The 20,618-nt window shown below is 45.0% G+C and overlaps 1 protein-coding gene across 3 annotated transcripts in view; it reads left to right on the top strand.

Moving 5' to 3' along the window:
• Nucleotides 1–20,618, top strand: part of LOC145343740 (doublecortin domain-containing protein 1-like) — a 469,487-nt gene that overhangs the window by 279,347 nt on the left and 169,522 nt on the right. The window lies entirely within an intron of this gene.

The following is a 20,618-nucleotide window of genomic DNA, read 5'->3' on the forward strand; positions in this document are numbered from 1 at the left end:
ATTAACATTGCACATGGTTAGGATCTGGAATGCACTGCCTAACCCTGTGGTGGAGGCTGATTCAATTGACGTCCTCAAAAGGGAATTGGATAATTATCTGATCAGGAAATAATTGAAGGGCCATAGAAAATGGTGGGGAAAAGTGACTAGGTGAGTTGCTCTTGCAGAGTTGCTGGCATGGGCACATTGAGCTGAATAGCCTCCTTCTGTGCTGTAACCATTTTACAATTGCAAAGCTCTTTCAAAGGGCTGTCACATGCGCATTGAACCAAATAACCTCAAATTCCATGCTATGAATCTATGTAGCAAAGATATTTTAACACTGTCTGGCTGAACTGGGACATTTATAAAGCTATAATTGAGGTGATGGATGACAAAACCCCATTGCTATCAGAGTTCCTGGTCCTTTCTCTGACAGCTAGGCACCTGCTTGAATCAAGTGAGAACACCATTTATTTGTGCAGCTTAAGACCTGTGACCCACATATTGGATGGGGAGTACTTTTAACTGCCTACAGCATGGAGTCACAGCCTTGAACACTCCTCTCAGTCAAACCTGATATTACAACAGAAATAGTCCAGAGAAAGTAGCACCAAAATTGTTTCTCTGCACTCCACAAGAACAGTGCAAGGTTATCTGGACTCACCCTATAATTTGCAGAAAAAAAATAGAGAAACTCTTGTGTAAGTCTTACATATATTAGTCATCCTAGGAAACTTTCCCCCATGTCAGTAGTTCCACCTTGGAAGGTAGAAGACCACTGACCTCCCACTGAATGTACTTCTAATGGCCCTCATGCATAACCCTGGAGCAGCTCTAGGTCTTGAGGAGTGATCTGCAGTTTTCAGCAGCCTAAGACAGCCAAAGACCTGGCAAATGGAGTATAATGTGGACAAATGTGAAACTGTCCATTTGGCAGAAGAATAAAAAATAAATGTATTGTTGAAATGGTGAGAGATTGCAGAGCCCTGCAATTCAGAGGGATCTGGATGTCTGAGTGCATGAATCACAAAATGCTGGTATGCAGGTACAGCATGTAATTAGAAAAGCTAACAGAATGTTATTGCTTATTGTGAGAGCAATTGAATACCAAAGTAGAGAGGTTATGCTCCAGTTGTACACAGTGGCACAATGGTTAGCCAGGGACCCGGGTTAAGTTCCCGGCTTGGGTCACTATCTGTGTGGAGTCCACATGTTCTCCCTGTCTGTGTGGATTTCCTCCGGGTGCTCCGGTTTCCTCCCAGAAGCCGAAAAACATGCTGATTAGGTGCATTGCCCAGCCTAAATTCTCCCTCAGTGTACCCAAACAGATGCCAGAGGGTGGCGACTACGGGATTTTCACAGTAACTTCATTGCAGTGTTAATGTAAGCCTACTTGTGACGAATAAATAAATAAATAAACAATGGTGAGACCACATCTGGAGTATTGCTTACAGTATTGGTCTCCTTATTTAAGACACTATGTAAATGCAGTGGAAGAAAGCTTTTTGAATATTTCTAATGTGGAGCTAGATAGATTATCGAGGGTAGGCAGGAATGTGCAGCTGAGGTTACAATCAGTGCAGCCGTGAATGGTGAAGCAGGTGCAAGGGGCTGAGTGGCCTACTCCTGCTTCTAAATCATATGTTCGTATGCTCACAGCTTTCTGGCCTGTCTGATTGTGTGGCACTAGCAGGGATATTGGTGTAATGGGAGGCAGGGGAAGCAACCGTGCTGTCATTCTGAGCGAAAACAGTGAGTTGCCTCTGCCATGGGACTAAGGCCTCGCTGCTGGGACTGCACTCACTTACTCCTGTCCCATTCGCCCATCATAATCCATCGATGTGGCTACTTAACTTCAAACGCTGCGCACCTAGGACAAGATACTCTGGATTAAAAACCTATGGGGAGGTGATCTTGAACCATTTTTCATAGTAAGCAGTCCAAGAATCTTGTGTGGGCCTTGAATTCGGACTTGCCCTAGGGCACAACACAACAGATGGGCAGATTACGTGTTGGTTAAAAACACTGACGCTCACCATACTGAGAAACTAAGAAAACAGGGGGAATTGTGAGAGTAGATAATACCAATACAATAAAAAATAAACCTGAGAAAGAAAAGTAGGCAGAGGAATGAAAAGGATAGGAAAGCAGAAAAAGGGAAATCAGAAAGGCAGAGAAGGAGAAAGCGGAGACTGTTCTGATACCAAACCAGGTACAGAAAAACACTTGCTATCCTGTTGACTGGCAGTTACAAACTTGATCTGCTTATTTGGGTGGCACAGTGGTTAGCACTGCTGCCTCCCAGTGCTAGGGACCCAGGTTCAATTCCGACCTCAGGTCACTGTCTGTATGGAGTCTGCATGTTCTCCCAGTGTCTGTGTGGGTTTTCCCAGGTGCTCTGGTTTTCTCCCACACTCTAAAGATGTGCGAGTTTGTTTGATTGGCTATGTTAAATTGACCCTAATGTCAGGGAGATTAGTAGGGTAAATGTGTGGGGTTATGGGAATAGGGCCTGGGTGGGATTGTGGTCGGTCCAGACCTGATGGGCCGAATGACCTCCTTCTGTACTGTAGGATTCTATGATTTCTCGCAAATCCTTCTCTTTTTCTCTGTCTACCTCTTCTCTTTTGCTCCATCTCTTGCTTTCCCTATCTCTTTCCATCTCTTTGCCTTCTCTTTTCTCTCTCCTTTTCATGTTCCCTCTCTGATTCTCTCTCTGGGGGTAATTTTGATAAGTGTGAAATTGGTGATAACAATGCAAGCCACCCATTTGTTATACAGCCCTGAAGATTCAGATACGTGTATCAATGGGGGTTGTTGGGCACAATTATTCAAAGTGAAAATTGCCTCCAATAATCTTATTATCTATCTCTCTCTCGTCTCTCATTATTATGCAAGTCTGTTTTGTTTTGCTGCCTGTCATTGCAGTTTCTGAATAACACAAGTTATTAAGAAAATTCTTGCTACTTCAATGTCCAAGAAACATGTTAAAGAGTGCTGCCTTGCTCACCCTTTGTCCATCAACTCGTATTGCCCATTCCTCAAACTCCTAATCTCTGGCTCCTCATTTTAAGTCAGTTAACTTCTATCTTCTAACTTCGCCTCAAGTTTTTTCAATTTTTCACAGCCTTACAACAAATATCAGCAGGAAGTTCAGGCTTGACGTCAAATGCCCTTTCGTGGGATTATTTCCCTCGCCATCAAGAACAAAAAAAAATCAACCTCCTGTCTGCATCACACTCTCAGCCTGAACAGTCCCTGCTGAGAAATGCATGAAATATCATCCTTACATTGTTCTGTTTATTTTCTTATTCTTCATCAACACTCACAGGGAAACGTGTGCAGGCAGGAGGCTTGCATTTCCACTGAGCTGTGTCTAGTTTAATATATCATTTTAAACTCAGTGCAACTGTTCAGCTATCAGACTTCAGTTGAACTCTAATGTAACTCACAGGGAGAAAAATTACATGTTAATCGTTCTGCATTCTTGAAAGTAACGAGTACGCTTGTTATGACTGAAACATTACTGTTCAATTATATTCTTCTAAAAGGCATTGTGTGGTGGGGAGTGCATAAATGACTTGTCAAACTAGCCTGTAGAATCATAAAGAACAGAACCTTTGCCTGAATCGTAGAATATGTTCATCAGCTGTCAAACAGTCCACATAATCGCCAAGATGCAGTCTGACAGAAAATAAAAAGTAAAGAATTCAACATTTCAACCACAACGCCAGATCTCGAGAACTTTAGTTCAGAGATTCTGTGATGGAAAATAATGAAAAATGACTTTGCCACTGACCCAGGGGAGAAACAAGTATTTACACACTTTGAAATAAACATGCAAGTCACTGTCACTCTCGATGTTTGTTCTCTGGGATGACTTTTACTTTAAGGATAGGATAGAAAGCAGAGAGTGCATAGTTTCATTCACGCGGACCCAGTCACAAAGTGATGCTGTGATATGATTTCTGTCAGAAACAATCTGTTTGAGATTTCTGTCCCTTACTTACGAACAAGAGTCGCTTGTCTTGTTCCCTAACCCTAGGTGATACGATCTGCTGCCTTGTCAGATAGCATTTGATGCCAGTGACTACCTGCTTGTTGACTAAATGTAGAATCACAGTGGTGGCAGAGGCCTGAGGGCGACTTGGGTCCTGTCTCTTCCTGTAATTAGCACAGGCCTCGGGTGTTGGAACATAGCACAAAATTGTTGCTGGGACAAAGTAATTCACAGGGACAGCAGCTTTTTTAGTTGGAAAATAAAGTCAAGCACTGAGCTCATCGGGTGATTCTAACTTGTGGAAGGTATTTTCACTTCATGAATCTGTGCAAAAGTGTGCTGGATACAGAAAACACCATTTATATTAGTATTTCTCTTTGGCTCCAATTCTCATTTCAGGGGCAGCGATTACTGCATTTAAAAGGACGCTAGATAATAAAAGAGGGAGAAAGGAATTAAAGATGCCGTTGACATGGTTCGGTCGAGTATGGTGGGATGATGCTCATATAGACCAGCTGGGCGTCACAGTGGCTAGCACTGCTGCCTCACTTAGCACTGCTGCCTCACAGCGCCAGGGATCCGGGTTCAATTCCAGTCTTGGGTGACTGTCTGTGTGGAGCTTGCACATTCTCCCCATGTCTGCGTAGGTTTCCTCTGGGTGCTCCAGTTTCCTCCCACACTCCAAAGATACGCGGGATAGGTTGATTGGCCAAGCTAAGTTGAACCTAGTGTCAGGGGGATTAGCAGGGAAAATATGTGCGGTTACAGGAATAGGGCCTGGATGGGATTCTGGTCAGTGCAGACTCGATGGGCCAAATGGCCTCTTTCTGCTCTGTAGGGTTTCTATGATTCTATGATTGTCTGCATGGAGTCGCACATTCTCCCTGTGTCTGCCTGGGTTTCCTCCAGGTGCTCCAGTTTCCTTCCACACTACAAAGATGTGCAGGTTAGGTGGATTGGCCGTTCTAAATTGCCCCTTCGTGTCAGGGGGATTAGCAGGGTAAATGCGTGGGGTTACAGGGATAGGGCCTGGGTGGGATTGTTATTGGTGTAGGCTTGATGGGCCGAATGGCCTCCTTCTGCACTGTAGGGATTCAATGATTCTAGATTGTTATTTTAATACGGTGGTTATTCTCCAAGAGAACCAGTTGAAGCAACCCAGCCAATCCGGTCACACCATATTCATTGATCAAACTGAATTTAATAAACCTGGTAATTTCTGAGCGACCCAACAGGATCTTGAAATCTTCCCAATTGTCATTAAATCAACAAATTTGGAAGTATCATCCAGTGGGAAGGGAGTTTATTTCCCCTATCTGATCTGGTCCACATGTGATAAAGATTTTGTGGGAAAGATTCATTGGAATAGTTCTAGGGATGAGGAACTTGATTTGCTGGGGTCATTCTGCTTGGAAAAGAGAAGATTGAGAGGAGATTTGCTGGAGGTGCTCAAAATCATGAAAGGTCTGGACAGAGTCGCTTAGGGAGATACCGTTTCCATTGGCAGGCGGGTTAAGAACCAGAGAACACCATTTAGGGTAATTGGTGAAAGAAGCAATGATGGACAACCTGAGGAAAAACATTTCTTTTTACAAGGCAAGTGGTTATGATCCAGAATGCACTGCCTGAGAGTGTGGCAGGCTCAGTCATGATTTTTAAAAAAAGAATTGGATAATTGAAGAGAGAAAAAATGTTGGGTTATAGGGAAAAGACACAAGACCGGGGCAAGTTAGTTGATATTTCAGAGAACCAACATGGACATGATAGTCCAAATGGCTTCCTTTTGTTCCTTAATCCTTTTTTGATTCTCTGTTCTGTGGTTACCTCTTAATTCCCAACAAGCTCCTCAATTCTTCAGTTCAATTGCAAATGGGCCATGAAATATGGCCTTAAGAACATAAGAAATAGGAGCAGGAGTAGGCCAACTAGGCCTTCGAGCCTGCCCCGCCATTCAATAAGATCATGGCTGATCTGTCTTGGCTCAGTTCCACATTCCCACCCTCTCCCCATAACCCTTAATCCCCTCTCTTATCAAAAACCCATCAACCCGCGTCTTAAAAATATTTAGCGAGGTAGCCTCCACCACTTCAATGGGCAGAGAATTCCAGAGATTCACCACCCTTTGAGTGAAGAAGTTCCTCCTCAACTCCGTTCTAAACCGCCCCCCCTTTATCTTGAGGCTGTGCCCCCTAGTCCTACTGTCCTTTCTGAGCGGGAAGAGTCTCTCCACCTCTATCCTATCCATCCCATTCATCATCTTATACGTCTCAATGAGATCTCCCCTCATTCTTCTAAACTCTAACGAGTACAAGCCTAATTTATTCAGCCTCTCCTCATAGCTCAACCCCCTCAACTCCGGTATCAGCCTAGTAAACCTCCTCTGCACTCCCTCCAAGGCCAAAATATCCTTGCGTAAGTACGGCGCCCAAAACTGCACACAGTACTCCAGCTGCGGCCTCACCAATGCCCTATAAAGCCACAGCAAGACCTCCCTACTTTTATATTCAATCACCCTCGCGATGAAGGCCAGCATCCCATTCGCCTTCCTGACCACCTGCTGCACCTGCAAGCTGGGTTTTTGCGACTCATGCACAAGGACCCCGAGGTCCCTCTGCACCGTCGCCTGCTGCAGTTTTTCTCCACGTAAGTAATAATCCTTCCTACCATTATTCCTACCAAAGTGGACTACCTCACACTTGCCAACATTAAATTCCATCTGCCATTTCCTGGCCCATTCGCCCAGCCTATCTAGATCCTTCTGTAGACTCTCACCACCCTCCGCACAATTTGCCTTTCCACCAATTTTGGTGTCATCAGCAAATTTCGACACCCTACACTCGGTTCCCTTCTCCAGATCATCTATATAAATGGTAAATAGCTGAGGCCCCAGCACCGACCCCTGGGGCACTCCACTAGTCACCATCCGCCAATCCGAATAGCACCCATTGACCCCCACTCTCTGCCTCCTATTTGACAACCAGTCCTCTATCCACGCTAACACCCTACCCCCAACTCCATGCCCCCTTACCTTCTGCAATAACCTCTTGTGAGGTACCTTGTCAAACGCCTTCTGAAAATCAAGAAAGACCACATCCACCGGCTCTCCTCTATCCACCGCCCTAGACACATCCTCATAGAACTCCAGTAAATTTGTCAGACACGACTTCCCTTTAACGAAACCGTGCTGCGTCTGCTCTATCAAGCAGTTCCCCTCAAGATGCCAGTAGTGCTCATACCACAAGAATAACTCTTAAAATTACCCACAAAAACTTACAGCCTAGCTTTTAACTTACTTGAACCAAGGGAGCAGGGAGATGAGTGAGGCACTGGAACCCAAACATTTTGTTTTCCAGATGGAGTGGGGGATGATCCTGGGGAGAGCTGGGGTCTCAGTCGAGGAGAGGGAGAGGTCAATAGCCTTGGTGAGTGGATAGTTCAAATTTGGGGATGGGTGAGGAAGGAGGTGGTAGGGTGAAATTTGGAGGCTTGTAAAGGAGATTGGAAGGTGGAGGTTGGGCTGGGATTGGAGGTTATGGGCCAGAGTGTAGGGGAGGGGATGATGAGGGGAGAATAAGGGTAAATAATAGGCAATCGTAGGCTTGCTAAGAGAATCAGTGATGTCAGAAAGGTGGAGAGGTATCAGAGGCCTTGGGTTTTGTGGGGGAAGTTTAAGGGAGCGCAGGTCAGAGGCTGGGGGTGAGTGTATGGAGCATTAGTGGGGAAAGCTGGGGCTTGGTGGAGGTGCTGTACTCTGGAGTCAGAGGACCCTTCTGGACCCTACAACCCTTTCTTGGAGGCAGCTCCTGGATTTCACAAAGCCTGGGAAAACCTAGCTGTTCCTAATTAAATTCAAAAAGCTGCATCAGCTTGAAGCCCTATTATCAAATTTAAACATGTGAGTGCTTTACATATCTGCCAGTTGACCCCATTTGAAATGAAACCAGCTGCATTGAGGTCTCTAAAGTGTACCCACTTTTCTGTCTCAGTTGAAGCTGAAAGTGGCTGCATTGGAGGCAAGTTTAAAACATTAACTCCCTTCATGAGCTAAGCTGCCCATTTGCTACAATTAAAGCTTTTTACCATTTATATAGATGATCTGGAGGAGGGAACCGAGTGTAGGGTGTCGAAATTTGCTGATGACACCAAGATTGGGGGAACGGCAAATTGTGCGGAGGGTGTGGAAAGTCTGCAGAAGGATCTAGATAGGCTGGGCGAATGGGCCAGGAAATGGCAAATGGAATTTAATGTTGGCAAGTGTGAGGTGGTCCACTTTGGTAGGAATAATGGTAGGAAGGATTATTACTTACGTGGCGAAAAACTGCAGCAGGCGACGGTGCAGAGGGACCTCGGGGTCCTTGTGCATGAGTCGCAAAAACCCAGCTTGCAGGTGCAGCAGGTGGTCAGGAAGGCGAATGGGATGCTGGCCTTCATAGCGAGGGGGATTGAATATAAAAGTAGGGAGGTCTTGCTGCAGCTGTATAGGGCATTGGTGAGGCCGCAGCTGGAGTACTGTGTGCATTTTTGGGCGCCGCACCTGCGCAAGGATATTTTGGCCTTGGAGGGAGTGCAGAGGAGGTTTACTAGGCTGATACCAGAGTTGAGGGGGTTGAGCTATGAGGAGAGGCTGAATAAACTAGGCTTGTACTCGTTAGAGTTTAGAAGAATGAGGGGAGATCTCATTGAGACGTATAAGATGATGAATGGGATGGATAAGATAGAGGTGGAGAGACTCTTCCCGCTCAAAAAAGACAGTAGGACTAGGGGGCACAGCCTCAAGATAAAGGGGGGGGGCGGTTTAGAACGGAGTTGAGGAGGAACTTCTTCACTCAAAGGGTGGTGAATCTCTGGAATTCTCTGCCCGTTGAAGTGGTGGAGGCTGCCTCGCTAAATATTTTTAAGACGCGGGTTGATGGGTTTTTGATAAGAGAGGGGATTAAGGGTTATGGGGAGAGGGCAGGAAAGTGGAACTGAGCCACGACAGATCAGCCATGATCTTATTGAATGGCGGGGCAGGCTCGAAGGGCTAGATGGCCTACTCCTGCTCCTATTTCTTATGTCCTTATGTTCTTATGTAAAACACCCTGTATTTTTTTACTTGGAAAATACAACAGTTGAGACCAAATCTGCACGATTAAGCTTACTTTTCCTTTGTTATAGCTTCCTCATACCACAGAAGATTCATAATTAAATCAGTTATGAATAGAGAATTCCCTTCCTAAACCGATTGGTGCTTTATGATCTGAGATACACCACAGACATCAATGGCATACAGCAAGCATTCCTAGATAGTGGGGCAGGGGGGCACAATTTCCGGTGTCTTTGCCTCGCATTAACAAAACGATAATCCTCTTAGAATAGGTTAAGGAGCCTCCCTGACCTGGTAACATGCAGGAAGTTCCATGTTGAATGGAACCTGCTGCTGGATATGCAAAGCTCTCACCTGTTTCCAGTGGGAAATAGGATCCAGAATCCAATGTTAGATCAGAAACTGCATGACAGGAGTTCCAGCATGTTACATATGTCGGATAAACACTCCCAAAGGTCAGTACAAAATTATGTTTTGGAATCCAGGACACCTAAACCCTCCAAGACTGTGTCCCCACTCCACCCTCCCCACTCTCTCAATCCTGTCCAATTTATTCTGACAGCTGCCAGATTCTTAGTCTTCCATTCCAGCGAGCTTCACCATGATGGCTGTTTAGTTTTGTGCAGTTTATATGTCAGATTGTAACGAGGATTCAGAGTCATGGAGAAAGGGTGGGATGAGGGTGTACTGCTAGAGTTGGGCAGTCAATCGACTCCTGCCACCACAGTTTCATAGAGTCATTTTTTTCACAGCAGTAAAAGAGGCCATTCAGCCCATTATACCTATGCTGGTCAACAAAGATATAACTACACTACAGATGGGCAGCACAGTAGCACAGTGGTTAGCACTGCTGCCTCAAAGTGCCAGGGACCCGGGTTTGATTCCCGGCTTGGGTCACTGTCTATGTGGAGTTTGCACGTTCTCTCTGTGTCTGCGTGGACTTCCTCCAGGTGCCCTGGTTTCCTCCCACAGTCCAAGGTTCTGTGGTTTACGTGGATTGGCCATGCTAAATTGTACCTTAATGCTGGGTTCCAGCTATGGGGTTATGGGGATAGGGTCTAGGGGGGATTGTGGTTGGTGCCTCCTTCTGCACTGTATGATTCTATGATTTTACACTAATCCCATTTTCCAGCGCTTTGCTCATAGCCCTGGAGGTTATGGCAGCGCAAGTGAATGCTTCTTAAATGTTCCAAGAGTTTCTGAACCAACTATCCTTTCAGGCTGTGAGCTCCAGACTCCCACTACCCTCCGACTGAAAAAGTTTCTTGTCAACTCCCTTCTTGGCCTTCTACCTCTTACTTTAAATCTATGCTCCCTGGCACTGACCCCTCTACTAATGGAAAAAAATGCCTCCCTATCTATCCCTCTTTGCCCATCATAATCTATGTACCACCATCAGTTCCCCTCTCATCCTTCGCTGCTTCAAGGGAAGCAGCTCCAGTTTTTCCAATCTTCCCTCATAGCTCAGACCCTCCAACCAAGGCAGCATCCTAGTAAGTCTTCTCTGCACTCTCTCCAGTGCAATCACATCCTTCCTATAGTGTGGTGAGCAGAACTGTGCACAGTACTCCAGTTGTGGCCTAACCAGCATTTTATACAGTTCCAGCATGAGCTCCCTGCTCATGTATTTTATGCCTTGGCTAACAAAGGCAAGTATTCCATACGCCTTCTTAACCACCTTATCTACCTGCCCTATCACTTTCAGGGATCTGCAGGTATGCATCCCATGGTCTTCAGTACTTTCTAGGGTCCTACCATTCATAGTCTAATTCTTAGCCCTCTCCAAATGCATGACCCCACTCTTTTCCATGTTAAATTCCATTTGCCACTTCTCTGCCCACCTGACCAGTCCTTTGATATTTCCCTGCAGTGTAGGGTTATCCTCCTCATTATTTACCACCCAATCAATTTTTGTGTAGTTTGCGAACTCCATGATCGTATCTTCTACATTTAAGTCCAAATCATTAATCTATGCCACAAGTAGCAAAGGTCCCAGGACCAAGCACTTCGGAACGCTGCTGGAAACAGACTTTGAGTCACAGAAACATTCCTCTCCCATACATTCTGTTTTCTGCCTCTGAATCAGTTTTGGAGCCAATGTGCCTTTGATCCCATGGGCCCTTACTTACTTGACCAGTCTGCCACGAGAGACCTTATTAAAAGCCTTGCTAAAGTCCATATAGGCCACATCACATGCATTACACACATCAACAGTCCTGGTTACTTCCTCAAAAAAAATTGATTAAATTTGTTAAACATGACCTTCCCTTAACAAATTCACAGTGACTATTCCTGATTAAATTGTGTCTATCCAAATACAGATATATTCTCTCCCTCAGAATTCTTCCTGGTAACTTCCCTACTGCTGAGGTGAGTCCGATTGGCTTATCATTTTCTGGTCTATCATTACCTCCCTTTGGTTAATAATGGGACAACATAAGCAGTTGTCCAGTCCTCTGGCACCTCTGCTGTAAGAAGTCTCATAACACTAGGTTAAAGTCCAACAGGTTTACTTGGTAGCAAACGCCACTAGCTTTTGGGGCTTTGCCCCTTTTTCAGGTGAGTGGGCTGTCACCTGCAGAAGGGGCAAAGCCCTGAAAGCTAGTGACGTTTGCTACCAAATAAACCTGTTGGACTTTAACCTGGTATTGCAAGACTTCTCACTGTGTTTACCCCAGTGCAACGCCAGCATCTCCACATCATGACCTCTGCTGTGGCCATACAGGATTTGAAAGTTACCATCAGTGCGGCTGATATCTCCTCCCGTGCCTCCCTTGACAGCTTGGGGTACATCTCATCCAGGCCTGCGGATTTATCTACTTTTAAGGCTGCTAAACCTGCTAGTGTCTCTTCACTCCATGTTATTTTCCTGGAGTATTTCACAGACTTTGACCCTGATGTCTACATCTGTGTTATTGTTTTCCACTATTAAGTATTCATTGAGGATTGTATCCATGCCGTTCAGGTCTACATAGTAATTACCTGACCCTACTCTTATCCTAGGTATTCTCTTGCTCTTTATATATTTTCAAAAAGCCCTTTTGGTCTTCCTTTATTCCACCCACCAAAGCTTTTCTGTGCAGTCTCTTAACATTCCTAATTTCCTTTTTAAGGTTCTCTCCCTGCACTTTTTAATGATCGTCTTGGGACTCTGATGTCTTGAGCCCTCGGTGTCTGTCATAAGCTTCTTTTTTTTTTCCCTTCAGCCAATAGTCAAAACACATCCCACGGAGCGAAAGAGTGACAAACATTGCTGAAGGATAAGTAGCAACTCAGTGGTGAAAATTATTGTAGACTTTCCATTAGAAGAACAGGCAAAGCTCCTTCTATCGGCAAGCTTTCTTTCTGCAACAAACACTGCTATGCTCACTAATATTTCATGTGTATCAGCTGCAGTTCAATTGGTAGCGCTCTCCTCCAAGTCATTAAATTCCGGATTCAAAGCCTGGCACCTGAGTTCCCAAATCAAGGCTGGCCCTCCAGTGCAGCATAGGTGGAGGGAGCATGGTACTATCAGTGTTGCTGTTTTTCAGGTGAGATGTTAAACCAAGGGCCCAGCTGCTTGCTCAGGTGGATGTAAAAGATCTCTTGGCACTGTTTTGAAGAAGAACAAGGGAGTCATTCTCAGTCCTGGCTAATAATTTTCCCTCAATCAGCAACACAAAAGAATAGCTTATCTGGTCATTATCACATTACTGTGTGAAATTAGTTGCTACTTTTCCTATATTACAACAGTGACTGTATTTAAAGAAATCTTAAGACTGTAAGAGACCATAAGACATAAGAACAGAATTAGGCCTTTCAGCCCATCAAGCCTGCTCCCTCATTCAAGCATGATTGATAAGTTTATCAACCCCATTCTCCCACCTTTTCCCTGTAACCTTTGATCCCCTTACCCATCAAGAACCTATTTATCTTTGTCTTAAATACACTCAATAAGCTGGTCTCTACATCCTCCTGAGGTAATGAATTCCACAGATTCACAACCCTCTGATGAAAGAAATTCTTCCTCATCTCAGTTCTAAACAGTTGTCCCTTTATTCTAAGGCTATGCCCTTATTTAAGTTTATTTATTAGTGTCACAATCAGGCTTACATTAACACTGCAATGAAGTTACTGTGAAAATCCTCTGGTCGCCACATTCCAGCGCCTGTTCATAAGAATTTAACATGGCCAATGTACCTAACCAGCACATCTTTCAAACTGTGGGAGGAACGTGGAGCACACAGAGGAAATCCATGCAGACGCGGGGAGAATATGCAAACTCTGCACAGGCAGTGACTCAAGCTGGGAATCGAATCCGGGTCCCTAGCACTGTGAGGCAGCAGTGCTAACCTCTCTGCCACCCTAGTCTCTCCTACTAATGGAAACATCTTCCCCACGGCCCACTCTATCTAGGGTCTTTCAGCATTCTGTAAGTTTCAGTGATAATGTTCATTGATTCCAGAGAGCTTTGACGTGTCCAGTGATTGTGAAAAATGCTCTATAAATGTAAATCCTTCCCTTCTTTTAAAAGAAATCTGATGGCCACTTGTTACTGTGTGCAAAATGGCTGCTGTGTTTAATGACATAACCGTAGTCACAGTGTGTGAAATGCTGTGGGGCATCTCTGAGAGATTTGAGAAGATGCTGCATAAATGTAAGATTTTTTTCCAGAATTTTTTTTCATTCTGCAAATCACACACTTGAATAAAAATGGCTTACAGTTATTTTTGCTTCTGATACTGCCACATTGAATAGATACAGAATGACAACTAAGCCTTGTCCTCGCATTTTATAATTCTGAATTCACAATCGCATGTCATGTTGGAAACATGAAGTGTAAACAATAAATACATTCACTGCATTTCCTATGTCTGTGGTTCTAATAACTTACTCTTGGATGCTTAAATATGTATTAGTTCCTCGTGGTTAGATATCTTTTCACCACATTTCATCCTTTCTCTTATCGCTGAGAGTACACTTTCAGAATTATTATTAGATATTTTGTGAGTCACAAGTCCACACGGTAAAATAAACATAATTCATAAGAAAGGCACCGCTGATAACAGTCTTATGAGACTTTGAATATCATGTCTTGATAGGGGAGGCACGGTGTCATAACCACTTGTGATGACATGAATGATCCCAGTAGTGCGATGACGAAGGCACCTACAGTGCCTTACAATTAAACCTTCCAACCTCCCATTTTTCAGATGGATACATGCAAGCAGAGTCCATTAATTATTTCTGAATTAGAGAGTTGCTTTAAAGAGAGGAATATTAAAAGGTGTAGGGAAGGGGATTGGACATAGTATTTGTTTGGGGTGGCATTTTCTATTCCCATTTTCGGTTGGCGGAAGTGGTGGCAGGGAATGGCCCAAAACGCGGTTTGTGCCAAGGGAATTTCCCGCCGTGATTGTCCCCACCACCCCTCCCCCCACTGATGACGTAATGGGAATACCAACATTCATTATCAAGATCTCCATTAGAACGCGCTTACATCTGATTATCAGGCCCCCATGCCTGATAAATCCAACGCCACCCCCGTTACGTAATTCATTTATGCCAGTGTGAAGGCATGCAGACGTGAGTTATGACAGGTATCCCAGGGTGTGCACCTGACAAGCAGAAACCCCCACCAGAGGAGTGCGGGGGGTGGTATGGTGTGTTGTGATTCTGCGGCAGGGGTCTTTGTGTGGGGAGAGGTTTGTACGTTTACTTAGAACATAGAACACTACAGCGCAGAACAGGCCCTTCGGCCCATGATGTTGCGCCGACCAGTTAAAAAACAATGACCCACTAACCTAAACCAATCCCTTTTCGTCGATAAACCTATCCACGGATCTCTTAAAGGCCCCCAAACTAGGCGCATTTACAACTGCAGCAGGCAGGACATTCCAATCCCTCACCACCCTCTGGGTAAAGAACCTACCCCTGACATCCGTCCTATAACTACCCCCCCTTAATTTAAAGCCATGCCCCCTCGTGCTAGCTTTCTCCATCCGAGGAAAAAGGCTATCACTATCCACCCTATCTAAACCTCTCATCATCTTATATGTTTCAATAAGATCCCCTCTTAGCCGCCTTCTTTCTAGCGAAAACAACCCCAAATCCCTCAGTCTCTCCTCATAGGACTCTCCTCCATACCAGGCAACATCCTGGTAAACCTCCTCTGCACCCTCTCCAAAACCTCCACATCCTTCCTGTAATGTGGGGACCAGAACTGCACACAATACTCCAAGTGCGGCCGCACCAGAGTTGTGTACAGCTGCAACATGACGTTGCGACTCCTAAATTCAATCCCCCTACCAATAAACGCCAAGACACCGTATGCCTTCTTAACAACCTTATCTACTTGATTCCCAACTTTCAGGGATCTATGTACACATACACCTAGATCCCTCTGTTCATCCACACTATTCAAAGTCCTCCCGTTAGCCCTATACTCGACACATCTGTTATTCCTACCAAAGTGAATTACCTCACACTTCTCCGCATTAAACTCCATCCGCCACCTCTCGGCCCAGCTCTGCAATCTGTCTAAGTCTCCCTGCAAACTATGACACCCTTCCTCACAATCTACCACACCTCTGACTTTGGTGTCATCAGCAAATTTACTAATCCTTTGGTGTCATCAGCAAATTTACTAATCACTTACAGTGTCACAAGTAGGTTTGCATTAATACTGCAATGAAGTTATAGGGAAAAATCTCCTACACTCCAGTGCCTGTTCAGGTACACTGAGGGAGAATTTAGCAAGGCCAATGCACCTAACCAGCACGTCTTTTGGACAGTGGGAGGAAACAGGAGCACCTGGAGGAAAGCCATGTAGATTCTGTAGGTGTAAGCATGTTCCCGTGTTCTGTAAGGTAGTGGTGTTGTTCAGGGCATGGTGTTCATTGAGGGGTGGGGGGCGGGGAGCGTCCTAATCTTCAAAAGGTTTCATTGCTGATACAATCAGAGGCTACCCTGCCAGTGCTACATCAAAGGACCCATTCTTTCAACATTTTTCAATCATACTCCTGGCAACACAGCGGAGAAAGCCACAGTTGGGGGCAGGTGGCTTTAACACCTTTTTCCCACCTGCTGTGCCACTGTGCCAAAAAATGGGAAAACTCTGTCCTATGTGTACAAAGACATCAGCAGAAATTTGATGGGCCATGTGATCTACTTCACATTTGCTTTAACATTTGCTAAACCTTTGTATCAGATTCTTTGTAATCAGATTCTGCGTAGTCCTCAGTCTGACCCAGATTTTAGCCATGACGGTGAGGCAAAAGTCCCAGGTATGGGCCAGGATTCTCCCAAAATGAAACTAAGTATTTCCCGCCCATTTTTTGGGCGTACTTACATGAATGAATCTTCAACACTTTGAGCAATGCAGAGTGCTATGGAGTGAATCCCTCTGAAATGTGGTGAGCGGGGCCTATTCCACCCCTCCCGCCCCCTCAAGCAGTTGCCAGTAGAGGGCTGAGTGAGCCACTGTGCATGCACTGATCTATCACTGCAGAGATTGGCACATGCACACCGGCCTCCCCCATAATCGGCCTCCCAATCGCTGGCCTTCCATGGAACCCCCTTGATTGTCAGCCTTCCTGACTCTCCCCCCCGCCCCCCCACTGATTGTTGGCCTACTGGATCTCCAACAGGCCAGCCCCAATCTACCCTCCCCCCACTGATGGCCAGCCCTGAATCTCGCCAATTGCCAGCCCTGACTTCCCTCCCCCGACCCCAATGACCAGGCCTGAGCCCCTCCCAATGACCAGCCCCGATCACCCTCTTCCCTCCCTCTCCCTTGCAGAGTGTCAGTGCGTCACCAGTTCCATGCTCAATAGGCCCTGCCTCCAGTATGCCCTACTCCCTCTGGCCATACCCCCTTGGCAGTGCCCAGTGCTTGGTGGGCAGTGCCAGCCTGATGCCCTGGCACTGCCCAAGGGGCACCCCCCATGTCCCTGACTTCCCAGAGCAGCCTCAATGGCCTCTGTCCCCACCGGGGTGAGGTTGCCTGTTCCCTGATAGTGGGGAAATGTTGTAAACCTTGGCAGGGCGTGGGGAGATGCTAGTGCACCTGGAGGCTACTGACCCAGGCCCACTAATCATATGGAAATGTAGCCATATGGAGCCAATATTTCCCATCTTCATGGGGGCAGGTCTGCAGTCAGGCCCAGAGTTTTGTTTGTACATTTCACAGAGGCAACTGTTCATTTAAATCACCAACAGCCCCATAGAGGTGGGATATTGATACTTTGGGGTGTGAAACCTCAAATGCGCAGTTTAGCAAGGATGAGTTAAGGTCAGAACTTGGCAGATTTGCATGGACGGGCTAAGGGAAAAGTGTAGTAGATGGAGACGTGGTTTACGCAGATACAAATTAGCAGCAGGAGTAGGCCACTTTGCCCTCGAGCATGTTCCGCCATTCAATAAGGTCATGGCTGATCAGATTGTAACCTCAACCCCACATTCTTGCCTGCCCTCAATAACCTTTCACCCCTCCCCCTTATTAATCTAGAATCTATATTTAAGAAGGCATATGGCATGCTTGAATTCATTGGCTGGGGCATTGAGTACAAGAGTTGGCAAATCATGTTGCAGCTATATAAAACCTTGATCGGGTCACATTTGGATTATTGCATGAGGTTCTAGTCGTCACGCTACCAGAAGGCTGTGGAAGCTATGGAGAGAGTGCAAAGAAGATTCACCAGGATTTGCCTGGTCTTGAAGGGTGTTGACTATGAGTAGAAGTTGAATAAACTAGGATTGTTTTCACTGGAAAGATAGAGGCTGATAGAGACCTGATAGAGGTCTACAACATTATGAGATGCACGGTGGATAGTCAGAGGCTTTTCCCAGGATGGGAGTGTCAGTTACAAAGTGGCAGAGGTTCAAGGTGCGAGGGGGAGAGTTTTAAGGGAGACATGTGGGGGAAGGTTTTCATGCAGAGAGTGGTGGCCTGGAAGGAACTGCCAGAGGAGTTGGTGGAAATAGGCACATTAGCAACATTTAAGAGGTTTCTGGATGGGTACACGAATAGGGAAGGAAAAGAGGGATTCTGTCCGAGTAAGGACAGAAGGTTTTTTTAGTTCAGTTAAGGGCATCATGATCGGCTAGACCAGATAAGACAGGAGATTTCCTTCCCTAAAGGACAGCAGATGGGTTTTCCCAACAATTGACAATGGTTTCATGATCATTGGTAGATTCTTAATTTCAGATACTTTTTATTGAATTCAAATTCCATCACCTGCCGTGATGGGATTTGAACTCAGAACATTAGCTAAATTTCTGGATTATTAGTCCAGTGATAATACCACTAGGTCATCGACTCCCCAAAAAGTTGGGATTGTTTTTCTTGGGAGAAGAGAAGGTTGAAAGGAGATCTGATCGAAATATTCAGGATTATGAGGGTTCTAGGCAGCTGGAGAAAATCTGTTCCCATTGGTGGAAGGATTGAGAACACAAGGGTACAGATTTAAGGTAATTCGCAAAACAAGCAACGGGGACACGAGGAGAAACATTTCCACGCAGTGAGAGGTTAAGCTTTATGCACTGCCTTGTGGTAGAGGTAAATTGATTGCAAGCATTCAAGAGGGAATTGGATTATTATCTGAAAAGCAACAGTGTACAAGGAGAAGGGGAGTGAAGGTAGGTGAATTGCCCCTTCAGAGAGCCATCATAGACATGATGGGCTGAGTGGCCTCCTTCTGTGCTGTAACAATTCGGTCACAGCACATTATTTTCTACAGTAACATAGTGTGGCCCTAAGGAAATAAAAATCAAAATAATTAATTAAATTATGTAATTTGTATGGATAAACCATTCTTTTGCCTGCAGCAAGACAGGAATAAGATGAACAGACAGGTAATGTATTTGCGCTGGTATTGATTGAAGATACAAGATATTGAGTATATTGCAAGGTCTTCCTCTTCATTTAATTAAATGTCTTGGGATCTTTAACATCAACAGAACCAAGAGAACAGAAAGGCAAGATCTTGATTTAACATCTCATTTGAAAGATGACTCTTGTGACAATGCGGCACTCCTTCAATGCTGAACTGTCATGTCAACTTAGGTTATGCGCTCACATGTATCTAACAGGGAATAAATATAAAAGCAGATTTTTTTGTTATACCATCAATCTGTTGTATGACAGATCTGTCAATTGGCTGTAAATCTACTGTCAGTTTATATTTTTTCCCTTAACGACTTAAGGCTCAGTCCCGTCACTCTAAAATGCTGCTGAAATCTTGCAGCAGAACGTCCAACATTGTCCAGGTGCGAATTCTGTAGCTCAAGTTTCTAACTTCACTTTGTGACCGGTGTCACACTCTTGCTGAACGACTTTCCCATCAGGATCACTTATCATGTCTGGCCCAAACTTTATTGCCATTTTCTGCTGTGTATAATCAGGTAGGAAGCAAAGCCATTTTTCTGCTTCTTTCTGAGGCAGTCCTAACTCCATCTGCGTCCAGCATTAGAATTGTCAAAATGAGATTAACAGGTCCTACATTGTTACTAGTGGTGATTCCTTAATGTGCTACTCATGGCTGCTTCAGTGAGCTGCAAGAACTAACTTTTGCTGAATTTATATTTCATTGACAAAAGTAGCTATTCGAAGGTGAAAATACTTGTGTCATTAGAGAGATAAACAGAAAAGAGGGTATACATCAGAAAATCAATGTTATTGACTTCAATGGCTTGGATTTTCTGCTCCCTCTCCAATATGTTTTTGCACTGGTAGAGACTGTCTGTCATTAGCAACTAGCCGGATATCTTGATCCCGTCGCTATCAGTGGGTTTTCCCATTGTTTGCACCCTCTGCATTTGGGAACCTGTGGCGAGAGGTCACCGTCAGTGGGACTGGGAGATTCCGCCAGGGGGAATGGAGGAAAATTTTGGCTAATTTTTCCTATTTATTCTTGGAACGTGGCAAGGTCAGCATTTGTTTTCCCAATCCCTAATTGTTCATGAGAAGTTCGTGGTGAGCTACCCTCTTGAATCATTGCAGCCTATGTGCTATAGGTATATCTGCAGTGCTGTTGTAAGAGGGAGTTTCAGCACTTTAACCCAACAATAGTGAAAGAACGGTGATATAGTTCCAAGTCAGGATGGTGGAAGGGGAACTTGCAGGTGGTGCAGTTCCCGTGCACCTACTGCCTTTGTCTTTCTAGATGGTAGAGGTCACGCATTTAGAAACATGGACACATAGAAACAAGGAGCAGGAGTAGGCCATTCAGCCCTTTGAGCCTGCACTATCATTCAATATGATCATAGCTGATCATGCACTTACAGTATCCCACTATTGCACTCTGTCCATATCCTTCAATCCCTTTGGCCACAAGAACCATGTTCAGCTCCCTCTTGAACATATCTAACGAACTGGTCCTGATGGCTTTCTGTGGTAAAGGTTTATACAGATTCACAACACTCTGAGTGAAGTAGTTCTTCCGCATCTCTGTCCTGAATGGCTTATCCCTTATTCTTAGACTGTTGACCCTTAGTTCTGGACTTTCCAAACATTGGGAACATTCTTCCCGCATCTCACCTGTCCAGCCCCATCAAGATTTGATATGT

This window comes from Carcharhinus amblyrhynchos, chromosome 6 (genome assembly GCF_965287045.1).
Source record: "Carcharhinus amblyrhynchos chromosome 6, sCarAmb.v2.hapA, whole genome shotgun sequence".
NCBI lineage: Eukaryota > Metazoa > Chordata > Chondrichthyes > Carcharhiniformes > Carcharhinidae > Carcharhinus > Carcharhinus amblyrhynchos.